This window comes from Nicotiana tabacum, chromosome 20 (assembly GCF_000715075.1).
Source record: "Nicotiana tabacum cultivar K326 chromosome 20, ASM71507v2, whole genome shotgun sequence".
Taxonomy (NCBI): domain Eukaryota; kingdom Viridiplantae; phylum Streptophyta; class Magnoliopsida; order Solanales; family Solanaceae; genus Nicotiana; species Nicotiana tabacum.
In genome coordinates, this window is record NC_134099.1 from 27364386 (window position 1) to 27390400 (window position 26015).

At 38.2% G+C, this 26015-nt stretch overlaps 1 long non-coding RNA gene across 1 annotated transcript; it reads right to left on the reverse strand.

Moving 5' to 3' along the window:
* Positions 1–20373: 20373 nt before the first annotated feature.
* LOC142174944 (uncharacterized) lies at positions 20374–25340 on the reverse strand. Its single transcript, XR_012704093.1, has 2 exons — positions 24911–25340; positions 20374–20612 (listed from the first exon to the last, which is right to left on the reverse strand). It is a non-coding gene; the product is annotated as an uncharacterized LOC142174944 (long non-coding RNA).
* Between the last annotated feature and the right edge of the window lie 675 nt (positions 25341–26015).

The window sequence follows — 26015 nt, forward strand, 5'->3', positions numbered from 1 at the left end:
CGGTATAAATTATGCTGGTATAAGTTATATTGAGATAAGTTCTGCTGGGATTGTTGTTTATTCATTGTTTGGTATGTTGTATTAAGAATGACAATTGCATAATTTCTAAGAAGAAGGTATAAGTTATATCGGTGCTAATTACCCCACCTTCTATAAGGTATAAGTTATCACAGTGTTAAAATTAACACCAAGATAAGTTATACCTGGTTTGCTAACCAAACAGAGTATTAATGTGGTATAAAATTTTATATCACCCTTATACCTTCTTATACCTCATACCAAACGACCCCTTAGTTTTGTGCATCTGTTTGGGTTTGGTGTTAACAGAGACTAAAGGTGCTCAACTTATATAAACTTAAGAGACTATGAGGATTTCTTTGAAAAAATTCGAACACTATGAGGATTTGCTCTATTCTTAGGCTATTATTTTAGGTTTAAGACTCTCTAAAACTGTATAAAATGTATGTATATATATATAAAGGAAAATAGTTGTTGCATGTGTATTATCTTTACATTCTTATGTACCTACTTAAAAAGAGGAGGAATAAGGATGCATGCATAGATGGGATCTGAGTTTACATAATTATAGTTATAGGCATAGATGATTGCATGAAAAACATTTGGATGCCACCACAGACAAAGTCCTTTGAACAATACCAAACCCTAGAACTTCACTCTTAAAAGTAGACGCGGAGTCAAGATTCTAAAGTTTATAGGTTCTGAATTAGCCATTAAATTTAAGATTTATACATATTTAATTGATTTCATAATATAAATACATAATCTACACAAAAACTCTTAGTCCAAACCCGTAGATAAAATTGTGGCTCCCCCTTGCTTATAAGGAAGCAAACAAAGTCTTGAATTAGCCTAATTAACTTCAAGAGAAATTCAAATTTCTATCCTCCAAATTACGAGTATGCCATTAGTACCCAACATTATATATGCGTAGTTGATCTTAGTAAGATCCATGATTTCATCCAACTTGGTGTAATGATCCGGCCAGTCGTTTCGAGAGTTGTAGTCTCGTTCCCCTCATTTTCTACTCCTTTTGTCTATACAACTGTTATATGACTTATCGGGTTGGTTGGTTCGGGTCCGGAGAGATTTTTGAGTGAATTGAGACACTTAGTCTCATAATTAAAATCTTAAGTTGAAAAAGTTGATCGGATGTTGACTTATGCATAAACGACCTCGGATTTAAATTATGACGGTTCCGTTAGCTCCGTTGGGTGATTTTGGACTTAGGAGCCGAATTGTGATTTGGAAGTCCGCAGTAGAATTAAACTTGAAATGGCGAAAGCTAGAATTTTGGAAAATTTGACCGGAAGTGGACTTTTTGATATCGGGATCGGATTGGATTTCCGAAAGTTGGAGTAGGTTCGTGGGTCATTTGTGACTTGCGTGCGAAATTTGAGGTTAATCGGACGTGATTTGATAGGTTTTGACGTTGTTTGTAGAATTTGAAAATTTCAAAGTTCATTAGGCTGGAATACGTGTGCAATTCGTGTTTTTATGTTGTTTGAGGTGATTTGAGGCTTCGAATAAGTTCGTATTGTATTTAAGGACTTGTTGGTATGTATGATTGAGATCCCGGGGGCCTCGGGTTGATTTTAGGTGGTTGACGGACTTGGAATTGAGTTAGAGAATCAGATGAAGTTTTGTTACTACTCGTGTAATCACACCTGCGGAGTGGGCACCGGAGGTGCAAGCCCGCAGAAGCAGGAAGGAAGCGGCAGAAGCGGTCAAGGATGAGATGAGCTGGGGTCGCAGGTGTGAAGATTCTCTCACACCTGCGAGGCTGAAGATGCGGCGAGTAGGGCACAGAAGCGGAGCTTGAAGGAATAGAGGGGTGTAGGCTGTTTCCGCAGAAGCGGATCGTGGGCTGCAGAAATGCCTGTGCAGGTGCGAGACCTGGAGCGCAGGTGCGAGCCCATGTGGGTTAAGTGACTTTCGCAGGTGCGTAATTTTCACCGCAGAAGTGGATTTTGGCCACAGGTGCGGAAGGCCTCGACAGAACATATATAGACGAGGGTTCCGAGATTTTTCATCATTTCTATTATTTTGAGCTTGGATTTTGTAGGTTTTTGAGAGGATTTTCAAGGGAATTCTTGAGGTAAGCTCCTTGTGTTCATTCTTCTTCAATAATTTTGTTTCTTCACTGATTTTCCACCTAGTTGGTGAGTTTTTGAGGTGAAATTTAGGGGTTTGAGGCTAGGGATTTGGAGAGTTAATTTTGGGGATTTGAATGGCCATTTGGGGTTAGATTTTGATGAAATTGGTATGACTAGACTCGTGGGGTGAATGAGATTTCGGGTTTTATAACTTTTGTCGGATTTTGAGACGTGGGCTCGGGGGCCGGCTTTTGGTTAATTTCAGATTTTGGCTTATGATTTCTCATTTTTCTTATGAAATTGATTCTTTTAGCCCGTATTGATTGTATTGTACTGCTTGTGGCTAGATTCGGGACATTTGAAGGCCGGTTTGCGAGGCACATTGGAATAGAATTTTTGCTCGGATTGAGGTAAGTAACAGTTTTAAATCTGGTTCTAAGGGTATGAAACCCCAAATTTATGCGTAATGTGATTGTTTTGGAGGTGACGCACATGCTAGGAGATAGACGTGTGGGCGTACACCGTGGGAATTGTGACTTGGTCCATTCCGTGAAACTGTAAAGTGGAATAACTTGTTGTTAGCTATATGCTTTCCATTTGTTATAGAAAGTTAACAGTAAATCATGTTAGAAATCATGTTTAGGCTATGTGTTGGTACTGTAGGGACCCACAGAGGCCGTGATACCTGTTGAATTACTTGTTAATTACTACTTGTACTCAGTCATAGGCTTACATGCACATTTTACCTCCGTCTATATTATTCATTGTTGATATGTTATATCATTTTTGTTTTAGGCTGATTTCCATGATTACTGAGAGACTATAGAGGTTGATGACTGAGTGAGGTCGAGGGCCTGATAGTGATATATTGATACCATAGCACGTGAGTTGTCCGTATGGATCCAGATATTTATACTATAGCACGTGAGTTGTCCGTGCGGATCCTGATATGATACTATAGCCCTTGTGCATCACGTGAGTTGTCTGTGCGGATATAGCGCTTAGGAGCCCCTCCGGAGTCTGTACACCTCCAGTGAGCGCATGTACCTATTGAGTGTGAGTGTTGAGAGCTGAGAGCCGAGTGATGAGCTATTGAGAAAGACTGAGTGACTGTTGCCCTGAGAGGCTGTATCTTCTTTCATTGGTATTGCACATAGTTGCTATATGTCACTATTTTGAAACTTTTGGGTATATTATATCCGGTTTTTACTTGAATTTGGCATGTACGAATTGATTTGACTTGAATTGTCGGATTTGAAAGCATGTCTACTTTCTTGTTGAGATTACTGAAAATGAACTATAACTGTGTAGCTTGCCACTATCTTTCAGTTCCTTATTTATTATTATTATTTACTGAGTTGGTTGTACTCATGCTACACCCTGCATTTCGTGTGCAGATCCTGGTGTTTCCGGATACGGTTGGCGTTGATATCATGCACGGTTGATCTTTGGAGACTACAAGGTAGCTGTCCGGCATTCGCAGTCCTTGTTTCTTCTTCCTTATCTTTTCTTTACTTGTATTTTGATCCAGACTTTCGTAGACATTTCTTTTTTTTCTAGACGGGTATAGACGTTCATGAGCTCAGTGACACCCTGATTTGGGAGTTGTTTTCTGCATTTGTGTTTTGGGTCTTTACCCCGTTTTTATGAAAACTCTGATTATTTAAAATTTCTTAATTCATTTTCTGTTAAATGTCGGAGGTATTTTAGAAATGTCGGCTTTGCCTAGTACCACAATAGGTGCCATCACGACAGGTTAGAATTTGGGCCGTGACACTTGGACAAGGCTAATTCATCCATTGCCTTCTCCATTGGTGCCCAATCAAGCATGGATAAAAATTATTGCATTTTCATGTTATGATAAGATTGTAATAATGAAGTTTTCTACTATAATATATAATAGAAGCTAAGACGAGCTTCCGCACAATTGCTGCGTGTCCACAGAAAGTTTGGATATTACGTGAACTGATCCTTCACCTAATGGAAATTAAACCTCTTGTTTTCGATTATTATTATCTTGGCTTGTGCATGCATATATATAATATTACTTTGGGAAGGAGGATAAAAGAACACCTTCAAAGTAATAGATTTTAGTTTTCCTCATGCTTATAAGACGTAGCTAAAAAGAATTGTTAAGAAACAAAGAAATCAGTTTAGTTTCCATAACTAGGGACAAATAACAACAAAATTCAAGAAAAATACAGGAGCCTGATCAATAGCATATACTAAATAGCTCTCTTCAGATACGTACCAAGACTTTTACGAATTATTTTGAACTCCAAAATAATAAACTTATGATAATTTTGATGTCAGGTGGCTCCCAGAGTTCCCCCAAACACTTCAGTAGGCATTATTGAAATCCCAATGAAGTGATTCAGGAGAACTCTAGGGGGAACCTGACCTTTTTTTATTACTAGTCTTCTATTGCTAGTTGATAGGAAATGATATGCTGCTCTCTGGATTGGAAAAAATTAACCTATTTATAGAGAAGCCAAAGAATATAATTCATGTGGCTAAAATGTGTAATTTTAAGATAGTAATATCCTTTCTGACACGATTGCAAAAAAGGTAAATGCATTTTGGTATCAGATTGAACCTGGTCATAACTATGGGTTGAGTGCAAGAAATGGAATCATACTTTTGTAACAAGTGACCACAAATCTCTTACCTTTTGTTACATTGGGATCCAAGTTTCTGCTCGACCATGCTCTATAAATTAGTAGATTTGTTTTTGACTTTATTCCAAGGATAATGAAAACAGTGTAGATAATTACAGAATACAGAAAAGAAAATCATAATTTATCTCTTTGATTCTCATCTTCATCTAACCCGTAAATTGGCCTAAATTCAAAGCCTTGATCTTTTTCCATCCATTTCTTTTTTTCTTATCGTACTAAGTCGAACATGATATTAGTTTTGCAACTATATATATGATTTTATAGGATAATTATATGTAAATTTTTATGATAAGCGTTAACGGATAACCTGATAAAAATTGTACTAACTAACATGCTATAATGGCTTAGACAACACTGATGATGTTAAGAGAATTTGCATTGTCAATGTGTAAAATTAGCAAGAATATCTTTATGTATGTCTATTAAAGCGTACCGTAAATTTCAAATACAAGATATATTAATTTTTCGTACATCTAATTTGTCATAGCTTTATGTAGCTACAGACTGATTTCATGATAATGCTGTAATAGATTTCAACAAAGGTAGTGTATAAGAAATATGATAGCAATTTTCTTTTTCTTTTTTGAATCTGAAAATGAGCATTACAATACCACTAAAATTTGATGCTAATAGGTAAATTAGAAGAGTAAAATTGCTCCCCCAGAAAGAGAGAGCTACAACAATTTTATCTCAGGAATATGCAGTTTTTTCATCATGCAATCTCACTGGGAATTTCTAGGGCCAGAACTTGGTAGCTTTTCACACTGCAAAAGAAAAAGACGGATAAAATATATAGCATTTCAAAACTGTTTATTTATAATAATAAAAAGAATATTGATGAGATGAAAACTGACCCCTGTTTTAACTTGGTCCATCTCCTTGAGCACTTGTTCAATGATTTTCTCTTGTTTTTCACGTTCTCTACATGTAGAGCATATTAGATTCTTCTTCTTTTCACTTAGCAATTTGTTTTCCAAGCGGAACATTTCATTTTCGAGTTTAAGTGCCTCGATTTCATTCCTCCTTTCGCTAAAAATTGAAAGCACCATAAAAACTTATTGAAGACTATAAAATAAATAACAAGAAAAGAAGAAAAAGAAAAATGAAATGGAAAAGAAACTCACATCGAACTAGAACCCCGTTTCCGAGAAGCCATTGATTAGAAACTAGAGCAAATTAAGAACAAAGTAGCTTTTTTCTTTAGTTTGCTATGTGACTTGCCTGTTGCAAGAGAAGAAAGCCCTTTAAATAGATTGTCTTCATAATGTTGTTACCAAATGTAAGATTCAAGATTCATATTATTGTAATAGGAAATTTATGAATTTTGAAAATTTAGCATATCTTGAGAAAATGGTAAGAAATTGATTTTGTTGCTCAATTTTATGAGATTAATTGAGAGTAACCTAGGAAGGCATAGATTGAGTTTCTAGATCTAGAAATATAAGTAGGTAGAATCAAATTTGAAATATGACAACTACTTTCCAAATAGGGGTAACCATAAATATTGTGAGTATGATGACCCAAAAGGTCATCTTATATTTTAGAACTCGACTTCCGTGTCCCGACGCTTTTAATATCTCATTTTATTCCTCATCGATTTGCGTACGCAATCCAGGCGTTTTTCCGAAGAGCTTTTATGTTGAAAGTTGATAAAAATAAGGAACTTTGTTTAAAACATCATTTGAGTTGACTTCGGTCAATATTTTTGGTACACGGACTCGGACTCGTATTTTGACAGTCCCCATGGGTCCGTATCGAAATATGGGACCTGGGCGTATGTTCGGAATCGAATTCCGAGGTCCCTAACTCGAGGTATGAATTTTTGTTGAAAATTGAAAGACTAAAAATCTAAAGGCTTTAAGAATTTGATTAATATTTGATCTTCTTGGTATTGAGTCCGTATTTTGGTTTCAAAACCCGGTACAGGCTCAATATAATATTTATAACCTATCTATGAAATTTGGTGAGAAACGGAGTTGGTTTGACGTGATTCGGACGTCCAGTTGAGGAAATAGAAATTTTAAGGTGTTCTTGAGAATTTCATTTGATTTGGTGCAAAATTTGTAGTTCTAGGTGTTATTTTGGCGATTTAATCACACGATCAAGTTCGTATAATGTTTTAAGACTTGTGTGCATGTTTGGTTTGGATCCCCGAGGGCTCGGGTGAGTTTCGGATAGGTTACGGAGTGGATTGAACTTAAGAATTCTTGCTTGTGTGCTCACAAATGCGAGTCTCACATTTGCGAAGAAGCTTCACATCTGCGAGCAGTTAGGCTAGAAGGGGACCTTCGTAATTGCGAAGCTCATCATCGCAATTGTGATCATTTCAGGCCGCAAATGCGAACAACTGTTCGCATTTGCGAAGGCGGCAGAGCTGGGGAAACTTCGCATTTGTGAAGGTTTTCACGCAATTGCGGGCTTCGCATTTGCGAAGCCTTGGTCGCATTTCCGACACCTGTAGCTGATGAAAAGAGACTTAGACGGGATTTTTCTCTCAGTCCTCAAATTTTCAAAACCTAAGACCCAAGAGGCGATTTTCCAAAGACCACTTCTTCCCCAAATTAAAGGTAAGTGATTTTAAACTAGTTTCTTTCAATCTTTCACTTCATTTTACAAGATTTCAACCTAGAATCTAAGGTCTTCATGGTGGAATTGGGGATTTTTGGGTAGAAACTAGGGATTTTAAAATTTGGGGATTTAGACCTCAAATTGAGTTCGGATTCCAAAACCAATTATATATCCGGACTCGGGGGTGAATGGTTAATTGGATTTTGGTCCGAATTTCAGGTTTGGATCAAGCGGTCCCGGGTATTGACTTTTGTTAATTTCTTAAAAAATGGTTTAATTGAATTCCTTACAATTGTGGGTAAGTTCCTAAGGCTTAAATTGAATTGTTTGGTTGGTTATTTGCTAGATTCTATTGGTTCGGAGGTTTGTGTGAAGGGAAAAACGGTATTTAAGCTTTGAGTTTGGCCTTGGAGCGAGGTAAGTGTCGTGGTTAACCTTGGTTTGAGGGATTAGGTCTTATTTACCTAGTTGCTACATGTTTGAATGTTTAGTACAACGTATAGGTGAGGTGACGAGTACCTATGCGTTGTTGTCGTGATATAACATTCGAGTGGGTCCTATTCTTGTGATTGTCGTTTTCTTCGATCATATTGCCCATGTTTAGATTTGTTACTTGTTATGTTGAGCTCTCTTATCATGTTTACGGACCTTGGTATTGGTTGAGTATTGATTCAAAGTTGAGGTTGATATTGTGGAACCAAATGTTGAAATAAGACTTGTTAGTGTCATTTCTATCTCCCTATTTCTATTGTTTCTTGTTTTGGTGAGGGAGAGTGTTAGTGCACGAAGGGTGATTCCGTGCCATGTTCTGTGACTGATAATACACGAAGGGTGATGTCGTGCCATATTGCGAGTGGTAATGCACGAAGGGTGATGTTGTGTCATTTCTATTGTTTCATATGGTGAGATTGAGAGTAAAAGCATGAAGGGTGATGCCGTGCAGTTTCCTTTACCACTTTTACATGTTCTATTTGTTTAAGGCATATTAATTGATCAAGTCTTTATCACTACTTTGATTCCTTATATTGTGATCCCATCAGCATGTCCCCCTCCCAATATTTCCTGTCTTGTTTCTTTTACTACTATTATTGGTATATGTTTGGTTATACTACACAGGTTATTTGTGGGTGTCTTGTCTTAGCCTCATTACTATTTCGCCGAGGTTAGTCTCAACACTTACCAGTACATGGGGTCGATTGTACTGATACTGCACTCCGCACTTCCTGTGCAGATTTTGGTGTCGGTCCGAGTTGATCTTGAGACTAGCTGCTGACTTCATTCCACAGGACACCCATGGTAGATCTGTCGGCGTCTGCAGACCCTGGAGTCCCCTTCTAGCTGTTCTAGTTTATTGTTTCCTTACTTTCAAACAGTTGCACTATCTTTTAGCCAGTTACTTGTAGTTAATCTTAGAAGTTCGTGAATTGTGACACCAGATTCTAGATAGTTGTGTATACGTATTAAGGTTATTATGGATTTTCGTACTTTTATACCTTGCTATGACTTAATTGTTGTTAATCAGTGAATAATTTAAGTATTTGGCTTAATAATTTCCAATGTCAGCTTGCTTAGCAAGTGAAGTGTTAGGCGGCATCACGGTCCTGACGGTGGAAAATTTCGGGTCGTGACAAGTTGGTATCAGAGCACTAGGTTGCCTAGATCTCACAATTCACGGACATGCTCAGTAGAGTCTGGGAGATTGGTACAGAGACGTCTGTACTTATCTCCCTGAGGCTATAGAGTTTAGGAACAATTTCACTTCTATTGTTCTCTATCGTGCGATTTTGTTCTCTCAATGCTAATTGAACTCTTCTACTCTTGTTCTTTCGTAGATGGCGAGAACACGTACCACTTCATCAGCTGATTAGCCGCCCGAGTCCCCAGCGGCAGCTCCTATGAGGGGCAAAGGACGTGCTAGATGTCGTCCCAGAGGCCGAGGCAGGGCTCAGCCCAGAGCTCGAGCAGCAGCACCAGTGGGGAGCCTCAGGTAGAGTTTGATGAGGAGGCTCCGGCCCAGACCATTCTAGCAGAGCCAGCTCAGGTCCCAGATGGTTTCATCGCCATCCCAGTACTTCAGGATGCTTTGGTCTGTCTAGTGGGCCTCATTGAGCGTGTGGCAAAGACCAACACATTCCCTGTAGCACCAGCCGTCTCTCAGGCCGGGGGAGGAGTACAGACTCCCGCTACCTACACTCTAGAGCAGATGGCTCCTCAGTTTCAAACTCCAGCAGCTCAGCCAGTTGGGGCAGTTTTGTCGGGTGTTGCAACACAGACAGATGATGGATCAGCTATGTCATCAGAGGCTTTGTGGAGATTGGATAGGTTTACCAAGATTTTCCTAGTTCACTATGCGGTACATCTTCAGAGGATCCCCAGGACTATCTAGATAGTAGCCATGAGGTGTTACGAAACATGGGGATAGTGGAGACCAATGAGTCAACTTTGCTGCATTTCATTTGTCGGGTTCCGCCAAAAAATGGTGGAGGGATTATATGTTGGCCAGACCAGTTGGGTCACCGTCTTTGACTTGGGACCATTTCTCTCAGCTATTTCTTGAGAAATTTATACCTATCACTTAGAAGAGGACTATCGGAGGCAGTTCGAGCGTCTGCAGCAGGGTTCTATGACTGTCACCCAGTACAAGACTCGATTTTGTGGATCTGGCCCGACATGCTATTCTTCTGCTTCCACCGAGAGAGAGAGAGAGAGAGAGAGAGGGTGAAGAGGTTTATTGAAGGACTTGCTCAGCCTATCAGATTGCAAATGGCTAACGAGACTAGGAGTGAGATTGCTTTTCAGGCGGCAGCCAATGTCGCTAGGTGAGTCGAGATGGTACTAGCGCAGGGAGTGGTCAGGGATCTAACAAGAGACCTCGTCATTCGGGTGGATTCAGTGGTGCCTCGTCTGGAGGCAAGGGTACTTTGGTAGGGGACATCCTTCCAGGCCGTTTCATTCAGCACTCCAGGCATCCTATGGTTCTTCAGGTGGTCGTGGTCCTCATATGCATTATTATGATCAGCTAGCCTACAGTGCACCACCAGCTCCTATTAGTGTACCTCCGCTCTAAAGTTTTTAGGGTGATTACTCAGGCCGTCAGGGTCATCAGCCATAACAGCCGAGATCTTGTTATACTTGTGGTGATCCGAGGCACATTGCTAGGTTTTGCCCTCGAGCATCGGCTAGTTCTCAGCATCAGGGCTCATGCCATGGTTCCGGCACCAGGTGCTTCACCGCTCGCTTAGCCAGCTGGATGTAGGGGTCAGAATGCTCTAGGTGGAGGTCAAGGCATTAGAGGTGGAGGTCAGACCGCTAGAGGTGGAGGCCGGCCAGACACGACCCGTTCTCAAGATATAGTTCAGAGTGGTGGGGCTCAGCCCCAATGCTGTGCTTTTCTAGCAGGCCTGAGGTTGAGTCATCTGACGCGGTTATCATGGGTATAGTTTTAGTTTGCAATAAGGATGCCTCAGTACTATTTGATCCGAGTTGTATTTATTCGTATGTGTCATCCTATTTTGCTTCATATTTGGTTGTGCCCCGTGATTCTTTGAGTGCTCCCATGTTTGTGTCCACCTCTATGGGAGATGTTATTATTGTAGATCACGTTTATCATTCGTGTGTGGTTACCATTGGGATTCTTGAGACTCGTATAGATCTCCTACTTCTCGATATGATCAATTTTGATGTCATTTTGGGATGGATTAGCTATCACTTTATCATGCTATATTGGACTGTCACGCCAAGACAGTGACCTTAGCCTTGCTGGGGTTGCCTCAATTAGAGTGGAGAGGAACTCCTGGTCATTCTTCCAGAAGGGTTATCTCTTATATGTAGGCGCGTCGTATGGTCGAGAAGGGGTGTCTAGCTTATTTGGCTTATGTCCGCGATTCTAGTGCGGAGGTTACTTCCATGGATTTTGTACCAATCGTTCGAGATTTTCCAGAGGTATTTCCTGCAAACCTGCTGTCACACCTCCTTTTTACACACCCGAAGGTATATAAAGGAGTTTTTCCAATTAAAGTGACATTATTCAAAATGAGATTATTTTATTTAATTCAAAGTCGCCACTTGGAATAGTTTATTTGGTGTCCCAAGTCACCGGTTTATTTTAAAATCCCAAATCAAGGAAATTATTATTTTTTAAAGTCTGCGAACCAGAAATTCTAAGTAAGGAATTCTGTTAACCCGGGAGAAGGTGTTAGGCATTCCCGGGTACTGTGGTTCTAGCACGGTTGCTTAAACTATTAAAATTGGCCTATTATCTGATTTACTGCATGTTTTAAATCTATTGTGCATTTTTAGCTTATTAACCGCTTTCAATAATTTTGAAACGCTTTTAGGAAGATTCAACGTCATTTAAAACATGCCTTGAACCACGCCACATGAAATGCACCCGCGGTTCGCGACACGTTCTATTTAACATTGTTAAGAATTAAAATTGGGTCACATGAAACGTACACCCGAATTTAATCATTAAAAGAAAATCAATTTAAAGAACGCGCCTAAAGCAACTACGAAGGTTCAAACTAATAACAAAGTTTGCGAGGGCCATGAAAAATTCAACTGATGGCACACATTAATTTTTAAAGAGTTAGTATTAATTATATGAGGGTCATGGCTTATTTAATGAGAATGACACACCTCAAATTTCAACAAAAAAAAGCTAACTAGTTTTGTGAGGGTCATGGGCTTAGGGGTTTTATTTGGTATGGCACGCCTCAAATTTCTACAAAAAAAAGCTAACTAGTTTTGTGAGGGCCATGGGCTTAGGGGTTTTATTTGGCATGACATGCCTCAAATTATTTCAAAAGGGATTTTATTATTTGAAGTTGTTATAATCGGGTTACATGAAATGCACCCCCGAATTGAGATTTACGTATCGTGATCATGCCATGAGAACCGTACTCATGACCACAATGATTCATTTATGCACCACAATTTCCTCAACTTAAGATTCCATTTTTTAGCTTTTATATTAGATAACAGACGAACTTTAAACTTAATATCACATCTTCTTTCATGATACAAGAAATCAAAATAATTGAAACAAGTAACAGAACATCAGCCAAGGAACAAAAATCTACCATAAATATTATTGATAAAATGAATTTTCTTTAGAGCACTATTGACTTATTTACTTTCTTAGCTTAACATGAATTTATCAAATTAATTAAACTAACAACGTGAATGAGAAGTTCAAGTTTTGGTTTCTTGCAAAATTGATTTCAATCAAACAAACAAAATAAAACAACGAAAAGAAAAGAAAAGGTGATACAATATTTAGATAGATCTAAACCAAAATAGAGCATTATATAAAAGAGAAAACAGTAAATTAAATGAACAAATCCTTCGTTGATAGAGTTCTAACCGTTTGGTGCATACAAAGAAACGACACTCAAATGAGGTACTGACTGAAACCTCGGACCGGCGACGCAACCTCAATCGGAAAATTGAAACTCAAATCGTCGGAAAATCGCAAGACTCAGTTGTAACTTTTGTTACTGTAATTGCAAAACATGCTTGCGACATGAACGGATTCAACACTCATTACATTGGATTGGGCAATGACGGAGCTGCTGATTGTATTTGGATTGAAGGAGACCATTCAAATTTCTTTTAAAAAAATGGAAAGGGCTGCCGTTTTTTTTCTTCTTCGAATTGGAATTCAATCAAAGATTGCCTTCGATCTCCTTTTTAGATCTTAGAGTCAAGTTTTTTCTTTTTTTTTTTTTTGTATTTCTTATCATTTTTCGTTGATGGCTCCAATGTATTGTGGCGCTGATTAGCTTTTTCAGTCTTTAGGTCTTTTTTGGGCGTTGGTCTATTTTAGGTGTTAGGTACTATCATATGAGGGTAGGAATTAGGTTAAGATTATGGACATAGGAATTATGGGCTTGGTAATTATGGACTATGGTCAAAAATTAGGCCTAAAAATGGGCTGCTCGAGCTCAAGTTTTATTGTTTCCCCGCGAACGAGATTAAAATACGATCTCATTTATTAATTAGTCCTACTTAAGTAAAATAACTGTTAAAATAAGACTGACCATTAAAACAAAACTATTATTTTGGTATTTTTCAAGATTATAAATGACTACAAAACATTAATGAAATAATCTTTTGTAATTTTTATTTTTCTTGTAATAAAATAAAGTAAAAGAGTAAAAATTAGTTGAAATAGCTATATTAGGCCTAAATTAAATATTTACGTGCTAAAATATGAAAAAAAAAAATCTTGGGGAGGGTCAAATATCACATGTTTACTGCTGCCCCTCTTTGACTAGAAACGTGAAAAGTTTTAGGAAAAAGAATGACTAGATAGGTTTTTCGACCCGACCCTTATTTAAAAGCCAAAAGAAAGGAGAATGTGACCGAGCCTTGGTATCTGAGCTGCCTACATATCCTTGACTATAAAGAAATCAGGTCACGTGTAGTTCAGAAGTGAATAAGGTGATGGAGTACCGAGGTTGAGAGCCGAGCGAGGTACCGTCAAGGTTCCGGTCCGCGGTCCTGTTATTACATCAAAATCAAAAATTAAAAAGACTAACTAAGCCTATCAGCTACGAGTTACAAAATTCCTATCTATGAGAGTCTTCTGAAGCTTGATCTTGAGTCTTGGTTGGTTCTTCATGCAGACTCTAATCTGGATCTTGATGCTTGCTAGCTGCAGGTGCTAGTCAGTTTTTCTTCAGCTTTTTCAGGTCAAGATGGGCCATGCAGAGCTTGTGACTTCAATTAAGTCTTGAGCAGTCCATATCATTTCTCTGCTTCTGCACTTTAGATTCACTTTTTTCTTTTCTTCTTTTTCCTTTTATTTAGGATTGAGACTACTTCTTTTGGTCGTCTCTAACCCTGTGACTCGAGGTAAAACCTTCTCAAAGAACAAAACAAACAAACGAACGAAATTTTCTGCCCCAGTTTTCACAAGGAAAATTCGTGAGTTATTGCAACAAAATCCTAACCTATTTCTTTATTGAAAGCAATAAAATTAGGATTGTGTATCTTTAAGAGAAAGAGATTAGGGAGTGGAGCCCTATATCTATACTAAAAATCAACCAGGGAGTGGAGATCCTGTGTTTGGAAAAAGCGACTAGGGAGTGGAGACCCTATGTCTAAAATAAACTCAACTAGGGAGTGGAGACCTTATGTTGGCAAAAGGCGACTAAGGAGTAGAGACCCTATGTCTAAAATAATCTCAACTAGGGAGTGGAGAACCTATGTTGGCAAAAGGCGACTAGGGAGTGGAGACCCTATGTCTAAAATAATCTCAACTAGGGAGTGAAGACCCTATGTTGGAAAAAGACAACTAGGGAGTGGAGACCCTATGTCTAAAATAATCTCAACTAGGGAATGGATACCCTATGTTGGCAAAAGACGACTAGGGAGTGGAGACCCTATGTCTAAAATAATCTCAACTAGGGAGTGGAGACCCTATGTTGCCAAAAGGCGACTAAGGAGTGGAGACCCTATATTGGAAAAGCGACTAGGGAGTGGAGACCCTATGTCAGAAAAGCGACTAGGGAGTGGAGACCCTATGTCTAAAGTAAAATCAACTAGGGAATGGAGACCCTATGTTGGAAAAGCATAAATATAGATTGGGGATCCTAGACTACCTTTTTTTGAGTTTTCTTCTTACCTTTTTTTTTCTTTTTTTGTTTCTTCCTTTATTTCATGGAATGAGTAAATGCGGGAAAGAATTTGTAAGGGACTTCCCTTTTGGATTGATTATTGCTGCAAAGCTATTTCTAGCTCTTGCGCAGTTTCTCTTTGGTTGCACCTGCTTATCGCAAGGTTGCTTTGGATTGCACCTGTTTCATATTTTTAAACAAAGAACAATTGTTAGTTTGAAACGGTGGTTGGTTTTGTGTCCTTGATTGTTTTGATCACTTGATCTCAGCCCTTTCAACTGCAACTGGTTGCTTCCTGAATACCGATTGCCTTTCTGACTCCGGAGAAACTCTGGCTTTTCCAGACTTTGTCATGATGATTGGTTGGTGGAACTCAACCTTTTCGACTTTATCTTTCCTTCGTAGGCCTTTCCCTTCTAATTTCTCTTTTTTTCTTTCTTTTTTTTTTTCTTTTTTTTTCATCATTTGTTTTCTTTTCTTCGGAGCATTGGGGAACTTTCGGCTCCTCAAACTTTGCTGCAACGGCTAGTCGCGTGAGACTTAACCTTTTTCAACTTTATTTCGCATTCGAGGCCTTTCTTTTCTGGCTTCTTTCTCCCAACATCAAATTCAGAGCATTTAGGGTACCTTGGCTTTTTTCAACTCTTTGCCGAGACGGTTAGCCATGTGGGACTCAACCTTTTCAACTTCATTTGCCTTTATAGGCGCTCCATTTGATTTTCTCTTTTCAAGAGTTTTGATTTCAAAGCATCAGTCGCCATGGCTAGTCGGGGTCGACTTGATGCCCGTGATGAGGCTAGGTGCCTTTCTGCACATTAGCTCGCGCCAAATGAGAACCTTGTAAATCAGACTTGCCATCTTTTTTTTTGTCATAGTTTCGGAATGGTGTTAGACCGAAATGGATTCAAAGAAAACAAACAATGGAATGGAGAATGAGTTTAAAACAAGAAGTGTCCCTTTCTGGGAAAGGAAAGAAGGACTTATCTGGAATACATGCGAACTTCAATGAACATGACATGCCTTTTGGTCTGGATGCCTGATATGTGTAAACCGTCCGACTTTCAGAAATTCATCACAATTTTTGCCTCAAAATCAAGAAACCTTGCCAGGACTCTGACTCTATTAGGGGTGGGCATTCAGTCGGTTCGGTTCGGTTTGAAGAAATTCGGTTCGGTTATTCGGTTTTCGGTTTTGTAAAAGTAGTAACCGAAACCGAACTGAAATAAGTTCAGTTTAGTTCGATTATTCTAATTTCGGTTCGGTTATTTCGGTTCGGTTTTCGGTTTGAACATTATCATATTGGACTCCTTCTATGTAATAATACGACTGGCGAATTTGTTGATTTTTCCCAAAACTTCGAAATTGTTGGAAATATTGTGTTTATAGAAAAAAAATAGACTAAACTTTGCACACTTTATGGATCATAAAATTCAAACATAGTGTAAATTATAACTCTGTGTGAAATTCTTCCGGTATCTATCACATATGCTATGGAAGTTTTAATAGACTGAAAGTCTTTAAGATTGGAAAGTTGATGGACTTACTTAATTGGGTTGAGTCTTCGATAGATTGGACCTAATAGTATTAATTTATTACCTATGGGCTTAGCATATGTATAACTTAAAGAACATATATGTTAATAATTCGTTTTTTCGGTTAACTGAACTAAAAAACTTAATAACCGAAAACCGAACCGAAAAACCGAAATTTTAAAATTTTAAACCGAAACCGACCGAACAAACCGAATAACCGAAACCGAAATAAAAAAAAATCGGTTCGGTCGGTTTATTCGGTTCCGACCGAAATATGCCCACCCCTAGACTCTGTCGGTGCCGATGGCTGTGAGGATCCTCTTTTCGATCAGGGGCGCCCTTTGCGGGTTTTCACGAGCTGACCTCTCTCATTTCTCTTCTTGCCTTTTAGTTCTCTTTACGAGTTTTCACTAATAAGACTCTCTCATTTTTCATTTCTCTGCTTACCATTGCCTCATGGTGCCCGTGTGGGTTTTCACCAATAAGACTCTCTCATTTTATTTCTCTCATTCTTATTGCATCGGATCCAAGTAGCCGTATTCTCTGATCCTTGAACATTCTCACCGATTGATCGGAAGGACTTGAAAGGATTTGGGTAAAAATAATTTGGATCAAATTACAACTTTGGAACCATCCAGGCGGGATCATCACCGGACTATTACAACATCTGCTCCAGTTTCACTTTTGGGGGAATTTGGATTTTTATTTTGGTGTGACTGAACCCCAGAGAGATGATGCCTACGTATCCTTTCGGAATCAAGTCGAACGTAGTTCAGGAAACTTTGTTTTTGATTTTATTTTGTTTCTCTATTTTGTTTTGTTTTTTCTTTCTTTTTCCTTTCCTTTTTTCTCTCTTTTTTTCATTTTTTTTCATTTCATTTTCTTTGTCTTTTCTTCCTCTTTTTTGTATATTTTTTTTATTTTTATTTTTTTCATTTCATTTTTAAATAACACTTTCAGGATCAAAGAATGGGAGCCAGCTCAAAGGGTTTGCAAAGGGTTGATAGTGTTTGGGTAGCGAGAATGAAAGCCTTCGTCATCCCAATTGAAGAATATTAGTACTATATGGAGGATCCAACATAGTACCTTTTGACTGCATTTGCATTGACAGTTATTTCAGGGACATTTCCTTCGATGTGTCCCAAGAACAACTCACTCTTTTGGCAGTACTCTTGTTGCAATGTATGGACCTTTTCAATCCGGGAACCAATTTTTCTTCAGTTGTTCCAACTCTTTATTTTATTTCCTTAAACTTTATCTTCATTGCGATCTAATCCTTAATTCATTATTTCGAGGTCTGACAGCTTTCAGGATCTGGGCATGAAGTCCACAAGCATGTCATGTTATTGAAATCTGCATTTAACAGAACTAAAAAGAGAATAAGAAAGAAAAATGACAAGATTAAGAAAAGAGACATTCCTGGACAAATGAAATATTAATTTCATTTGATTTTTGATTTTTGATTTTTTTTTTCAATTTTTTGAAGATAGAAGGGTTTGCATCAGAATGTAAGACAATAAGGTAAAAAATCCGGATCACACCCTAAGATAATCCAGATACAGAAAGGATAGCAAGACTGACTACTAAGACTCCCGTCTGATGGGGAACTTTCATGCTTGGCGACCATTATTTGGATTTTCTTCTGTCTCGGCAATGACTGCAATGGCCTTCAGTGCCGGATCAAATTCCTCAGCTTCACAAATCATTTCGACTATTGGCCCGATGTTGTGAGCATTCAACAGATTGTTCATCACATCAGGAGCTTCTTCATCCCGAAAAGCGATTCTTCAGCTTCAATCAAATCTTTAACTACCCTTTTGAGGGTCCAACAGTCCTTTGTATTGTGTCTCACTGCTTCAGAGTGGTATTCACATCTAGCGTCAGCTCAGTGCGAGGAGGACTCGGGGTTTGGCAGGTTTGGGGCCACCGGCTGCATCAGACCTCGCTTGACTAGCTTTTGGAACAAACCCGAGTATGATTCACCAATAGAGGTGAACTGATTCCTTTTGAAAGGCTTTCTTGGGCGAGGATTGTCCTAGAAATATTTGATTTGGGATTATATGGAGCTTGGTAAGGTTGGGCATTTCTGGGAGGTAGAGCTCGATTTTGTGTATAATATTGTGATCGCATGCAAGGTTGCGCGTTCATCACCGCATACCAACCAAACTAACCACCTAAACAAAACATGACTAATTTGCTCACACCACAACCTTGTTAGTTTGAGACATTTAACATATAGAAAATCGCATGTTGGGATGCAATGCACCTAACAGTTAAATGCTTCTACCATGTGTTTGAACGGTTGCATGTTTCATCCCGGCCTTAACTAACTCTTTCAGTATATACCTCTTTTCTTTTATTTCTGCCTCTCTTTGAACAGTCTTGATTTTTCATCTCGTTTTTGCCGCTCTTTTATTTTTGGCACTCTCTTTTTCTCTTTTGTTTGTCACTCTTTATTTCTTGTCGCTCCTTTTTGTCGCTCTTTTCTTTCTTTTTCACTCAAAATTTTCTTTTCTCTCTTTTTTTCAGTTTATTTTTCACTCAATTATTTTATAGCTATGATCGAATCCGATGGGGATTGCCTACGTATCATGACACCGCATGAATCAGATTCTGCATAGTTCGAGAAGATCGAAAATAGAGTAAGTAAACTAATTTTTTTTTTGTTGGAATTTTTGAAAGAAATACTTTACAAGAAGAAAGGAAATATTCTTTTTTGATTTTTTTTATTTTGATTTTTGTTTTGTTTTTGAAAGAAAGACTTCTAAAAATTTATTTGCTTTTGATTTGAACTTTGGGAATTTTAAAAGTAAAAAGAAAATATTTTTGTTTGAATTTTCATTTATTTTCTCTTTTTCCAAAGAAGAAAGAAAATATTTTTGGATTTTGGATGTTGCCTCTTAATTTTCGAAAGAGGGTCTTTTAAGAAAAAGTTTTGAATATCTGAGTTTTATTTATTTACAAAAACACTTCTAAAGAAAAGCGAAAATATTTTTGGACTTCAATTTTTCAAATTTTTTTTGAAAGAAAGACTTTTAAACAAGGAAATATTTTTTTTTTTCATTTTTTTCATTTTTGAGAAAAATACTTCAAAAGAAAGGAAATCCGTATGTTGGATTTTGATTTTTTTTTCCGTATGAAAGACTTTAGAAAGAAGGAAACAACTTTTTTGAGTTTTTAAAAAAACTTTTTTTTTTTAAAATTTTCTAAGGAAAGATTTCTAAAGAAGGAACTAATGGAAAATATTTTTTGGATTTTTTGAAAATTAGGGTCGGAACCGATAAGGTTTGCCTACGTATCTCACATCCGGTGAGAATTAGACTGACGTAGTTCGGGCAGATTTGACATAATAAAACGATACTAAGTATTTTTAAAATAAAATTTTCTATCTTTTTTTTTTCTTCAAAATTTCAGCAGAGTTTTGGTACCTTTTGGACATCGGGTTTTTCAAAAACAGGCAATTATCTCTCTTAGCCCTCACATTGATTTTTCTTTTTCACAACTTTTCACCTATTATTCATAAGCCGGTCAACATGCAAATTCGAAGCAAATAAATGCACAAGTAGCATGTAGAATGCACTAGGATGGTCTTTTCATTTCGGGTACACCTGCCCTAGACATACCCAACCCCTGTGTTGAGTCTCCAATGTCAAATGCACGTGATGCAAACAAACGTTCCTACTAGGGATTCGGCATGAGGCTTTGTTACATGTCACGACCCCAAATACCGGACATGATGGCGCCTATCACATTACTAGGCAAGCCAACTAATCAATAACCACAACCCTTTTTCTAATAACATTAAGCCATTTTCTAACGCAAGTTTTAGATACCAAATTCATTATAAGCGTTAAGGCAATAAAAAATATGCGGAAAGTCAAAATAACAATAAACTACATAAACCCAACAATCTGGTGTCACGAGTCTAGAGCCTCTAATACAAGTCTGAATACCTAATGCATCAATAGTCTAGGAAATGCGGAAAAATAATAAGATAGGAGGGAGAGAACAGGGCTACGGACGCCATGCAGCTACCTCGAAGTCTCCGTCAATTACTAAAATAGCTGAAAAACCTCACTCGGCCGTCATGCACTGGATCTGCACACAAGGTGCAAGGAGTAACGTGAGTACGCCAACTCAGTAAGTAACTAGAGTAAATAAGGACTGAAAGCAGTGACGAGCAGTTCAAAAATACATAACTGAATAATCATCAGAATATCAGGTCATCTTTACCGTTTAAAATCCGTTTCCGTTAAAAAAATCACGTTTCCAGTTTAAGCATTTGAAATCAAATACTTAGCGTCTTATCAAACAGAGGCTTATTTAAAAGAAGAGTGAAATCAGTGAAAACATCATAACAAAACCTCTCGGGCAGGGAATCACTCAGAATATGGCCCCTCGGGCAGCCTCTCAGTCACTCGTGACTTAACTCTCGTCACACAGTACTCACTTTCAACACTCGGCTCATTAGTATCTCATAATAGTAGAAATCATAGTAACCGCTGCGGTGTGCAGCCCGTTCCATATATAATAGTCGACTACGCTCACTGGGGGTGTACAGACTCCGGATGAGCTCCTACAGCCCGAGCATTACATCGCTGCAGCGCGCAGCCCGATCCAATATGTATATCGCTGCGGTGTGCAGCCCGATCCATATAAGTATTGATGCGGCGTGCAGCCCGATCCATAACTCACATATATACAAATATCCTCCCTATCAGGTTTTCAACCTCTCTCAGTCATTAACCTCACAGCCTCTCAGGGTTATCAATAGAGATTAGGGAACTCAGCCCAAACAGTCCTCACAATTAGGAGTAGAGTGATAAAATCGGTTTTAAACATTTAAACGGGTAAAACAAGATCGAGGATATACTTCTAGCAAGTAAAGTGAGGAAAATAGTCAAAATGCCCCCAAGGGTTGCTACAGTTTGGCACAAAGCTCCAAACATGGCATACAACCCATAATACAATATAAATATACAAGATACGAGATAACATAATATTTTCAAATCAAATACGCGACTTAATAGTCTCTACGGGACAGACCAAGTCGCAATCCCTACCGGTGCACGCCTACACACTCGTCACCTTGCATGTGCGACATCGCGTTTATCAAAAATAAGTCGAATACCGGGGTTTTGTACCCTCAGTTCCACATTTACAAAGTACCTCAAACCGGTGAAAATACTACTCTGCGAAAGCCTTTGCCCCCCGAATCGGCCTCCACGCACGTAGAATCTATCCAAAATCAGAATCACAGTGTCAAAATATGCTAAGGGAGTGAAGCCCAAGCAAAAAACAATCGAAAAATACCAAAAATCCCAAAATTACCAAAACCCGACCCCCGGGCCCACGTCTCAAAATTCAAAAAAATTTACATCAATAGATTTCTCATCTCCCCACGAGTCTATACATATCAAGAACACTAAAATCGGAGTCCAAATGACCCCTCAAATCCTCCTTCAAAGGCCTCTTAAACTCAAGCCCTAATCCTCCATTTTTAGCCCGTTAATTCCTTTATTACAGCCTTAATCCATGAAATACTACCATAGGAATGTGTTTTAGGTCCAAAATCCTACCTTAACGAAGTTTCCTTGATTTCTCCCTTCAAAATCGCCCAAAGCTCCCGAATCCGTGTTTAAAAATGGTGAAACCTTTCAAAAATCACGAAGGAATACATATATACATTCTGCCCAGGGATACTCGCATCTGCGGTCAAAAATCCGCTTCTGCGGTACCACATACGTGGTCTATCTTCCGCTTCTGCGGAAATCACTTAGCGATCCAATCTACGCGTCTGCGACTCCGCAGGTGCGGTTCAATTACCGCATCTGCGGTTCCTGCCTCTTCCTCTCAAATCCGCTTCTGCGGCTCCCCTTCCGCACGTGCAGCGCCGCATCTGCGGTCCCTAAATCGCAGGTGAGAAAACATCAGAAGCAGCAAAGTTCAGCAGCTGCAATACATATCAACTTCCCCGTTAACCACCTGAAATCAGCCTGAGGCCTTCGGGGCCTCAACCAAAAGCACAAACATATTCCAATACATTATTCAAACTTGTTCCAATCATCAAAACACCTCCAACAACATTAAATCACCCAAAACACGTCGGATTCAAGCCAAACTTTCTAAAATCTTCCAAATTACATTTTCGATAAAAAAACCCAACCAAACCACATCTGAATGACCTAAAAGTTTGCACACACATCCCAAATGATACAACGAGACTATTGCAACTCTCAGAATTCCATTCTGACCCATATATCAAAATCTCGCCTACCAACCGGAATTGCCAAAATATCAATTTCGCCAATTCAAGCCTAAATCTACTACGGACCTTCAAAATTCATTCCGATCGCACTCCTAAGCCACAAATCACCTCTCGAAGCTAACCGAACCATCAGAACTCACATCCGGGCCCTCTAACACACGAGTCAACATCCAATTGACTTTTCCAACTCAAATTCCTTAAAAGAGACTAAGTTCTCATACCTTACCAAAATCCTTCCGGATTCGATTCGATTAACCGATACCACAAAACACGGATAACGAAGCATAAAGAAGTAGAAATGGGGAAAACGAAGCGGTAACTCATGAGACGACTGACCGGGTCATCACATTATATTAGGTTTAAAACCTGGGTGTGTTGTTCTAGACCTGGATTACCCGAGCGAATAGCTCGAGCCGAGGGGGGTAGCGTACCGGGAATACAGAAGCTTCACTGGGCTTGCAACTTGTTCGAACCTCGTTCTAAAATTGGAATAAGACTCTAACAGAAAAGAAGTCACACGAAGTACACACTTCCCAGATGATTTAGAAGATTTAGAGGGAGGAGGGTTTCGTAGCAATTTATATACAGTCCAAACAATATCAAAGCAGTAAAGCAGCATTTAGCATATTAGGCTCAACGTGTAAAAATCAGATAAAACAAGCCAAATATAACAGTTATTCTAAGCTCGAATTCTTAAACCTTGAACCAAAGATTTTGAGTTCTTATCCCTAGCGGAGTCACTAGAGCTGTCACACCTCCTTTATACACACCTGAAGGTATATAAGGAATTTTTTTTCAATTAAAGTAACATTATTCGAAATGAGATTATTTTATTTAATTTCAGAGTTGCCACTTGGAATAGTTTATTTGGTGTCCTAAGTCACTAGTTTATTTTAAAATCCCAAATCGAGGAAATTTTTATTTTTTAAAGTCTGCGAACCAGAAATTCTAAGTAAGGAATTCTGTTAACCGGGGAGAAGGTGTTAGGCATTTTCGAGTTCCGTGGTTCTAGCACGATCGCTTAAACTATTAAAATTGGCCTATTATCTGACTTACTACATGTTTTAAATCTATTGTGCATTTTTAGCTTATTAACCGCTTTCAATTATTTTGAAACGCTTTTAGGAAGATTTAACGTCATTTAAAACATGTCTTGAACCACGCCACATGAAATGTACTCGCGGTTCGCGACACATTCTATTTAACATTGTTAAGAATTGAAATTGGGTCACATTAAATGTACACCCAAATTTAATAATTAAAATAAAATCAATTTAAAAAACGCGCCTAAAGCAATTACGAAGGTTCAAATTAATAACAAAGTTTGCGAGGGCCATGAAAAATTCAATTGATGACACACCTCGATTTTTACAGAGTTAATATTAATTATATGAGAGTCATGGGTTATTTAATGAGAATGGCACACCTCAAATCTAGTTTTGTGAGGGTCATGGGCTTAGGGGTTTTATTTGGCATGACACGCCTCATATTTCTACAAAAGGCTAACTAGTTTTGTGATGGCCATGGGCTTAGGGGTTTTATTTGGCATTGCATGCCTCAAATTATTTCAAAAGAGATTTTATTATTCGAAGTTGTTATAATCGGGTTACATGAAATGCACCCCCGATTGAGATTTACGTATCGTGACCATGCCATGAGAACCGTACCCATGGCCACAATGATTCATTTATGCACCACAATTTCCTCAACTTAAAATTCCATTTCTTAGCTTATATTAGATAACAGACAAACTTTAAACTTAATATCACATCTTCTTTCATGAAACAAGAAATCAAAATAATTGAAACAAGTAACAGAACATCAGCCAAGGAACAAAATTCTACCATAAACATCATTGATAAAATGAATTTTCTTTAGAGCACTATTGACTTATTTACTTTCTTAGCTTAACATGGATTTATCAAATTAATTAAACTAACAACGTGAATGAGAAGTTCAAGTTTCAATTTCTTGCAAAATTAATTTCAATCAAACAATCAAAACAAAATAACGAAAAGAAAAGAAAAGGTGATACAACATTTAGATGGATCTAAACCAAAAAAGAGCATTATATAAAATAGGAAACAGTAAATTAAAAGAACAAATCCTTCGTTGATAGAGTTCTAACCGTTTGGTGCATACAAAGAAACGACACTCAAATGAGGTACTGACTGAAACCTGGACCAGCGACGCAACCTCGATCGGAAAATCGGAACTCGAATCGTCGGAAAATGGCAAGACTCAGTTGTAACTTTTGTTACTGTAATTGCAAAACATGCTTGCTGCAGGATCAGATTCAACATTCATTTCATTGGATTGGGCAATGACGGAGCTGCTGATTGTATTTGGATCGAAGGAGACCATTTAAATTTCTTTTTAAAAAATGGAAAGGGCTGCCATTTTTTTCCTTCTTTGAATTGGAATTCAATCAAAGATTGCCTTCGATCTCCTTTTTAGATCTTAGAGTCAGGTACTTTTTTTTTTTTTTTTTTTTTGTATTTCTTATCATTTTTCGCTGATGGCTCCGATGTATTGCGGCGTTGATTAGTTTTTCAGTCTTTAGGTCTTTTTTGGGCGTTGGTCTATTTTAGGTGTTAGCTACTATTATACAGGGGTAAGAATTATGTTAGGGGTATGAGTCTAGAAATTATGGACTAGGTTCAAAAATTAGGCCTAAAAATGGGCTGCTCGAGCCCAAATTTTATTCTTTCCCCGCGAACGAGATTAAAATACGATCTCATTTATTAATTAGTCCTACTTAAGTAAAATAACTGTTTAAATAAGACTGACCGTTAAAACAAAATTATTTTTTTGTATTTTTCAAGATTAAAAATGACTACAAAACATTAATGGAACAATTTTTTGTAATTTTCATTTTTCTTGTAATAAAATAAAGTAAAAGAGTAAAAATTAGTTGAAATAGCTATATTAGGTCTAAATTAAATATTTACGTGCTAAAATATGAAAAAACATCTTGGGGAGGGTCAAAAATCACATGTCTACACCTGCTAGGGATGCCACCCTACAGGGATATTGACTTCTGTATTGATTTGGTTCCAGGCACTCAGCCCATTTCTATTCCGCTATATCGTGTGGCCCCGCCAGAGTTGAAAGAGTTGAAGGAGCAGTTGCAAGATTTGCTTGATAAGAGATTCATTAGACCTAGTGTCTCGCTCAGGGATGTGCCCGTGTTATTTGTAAAGAAGAAGGATGGATCGATGAGGATGTGCATA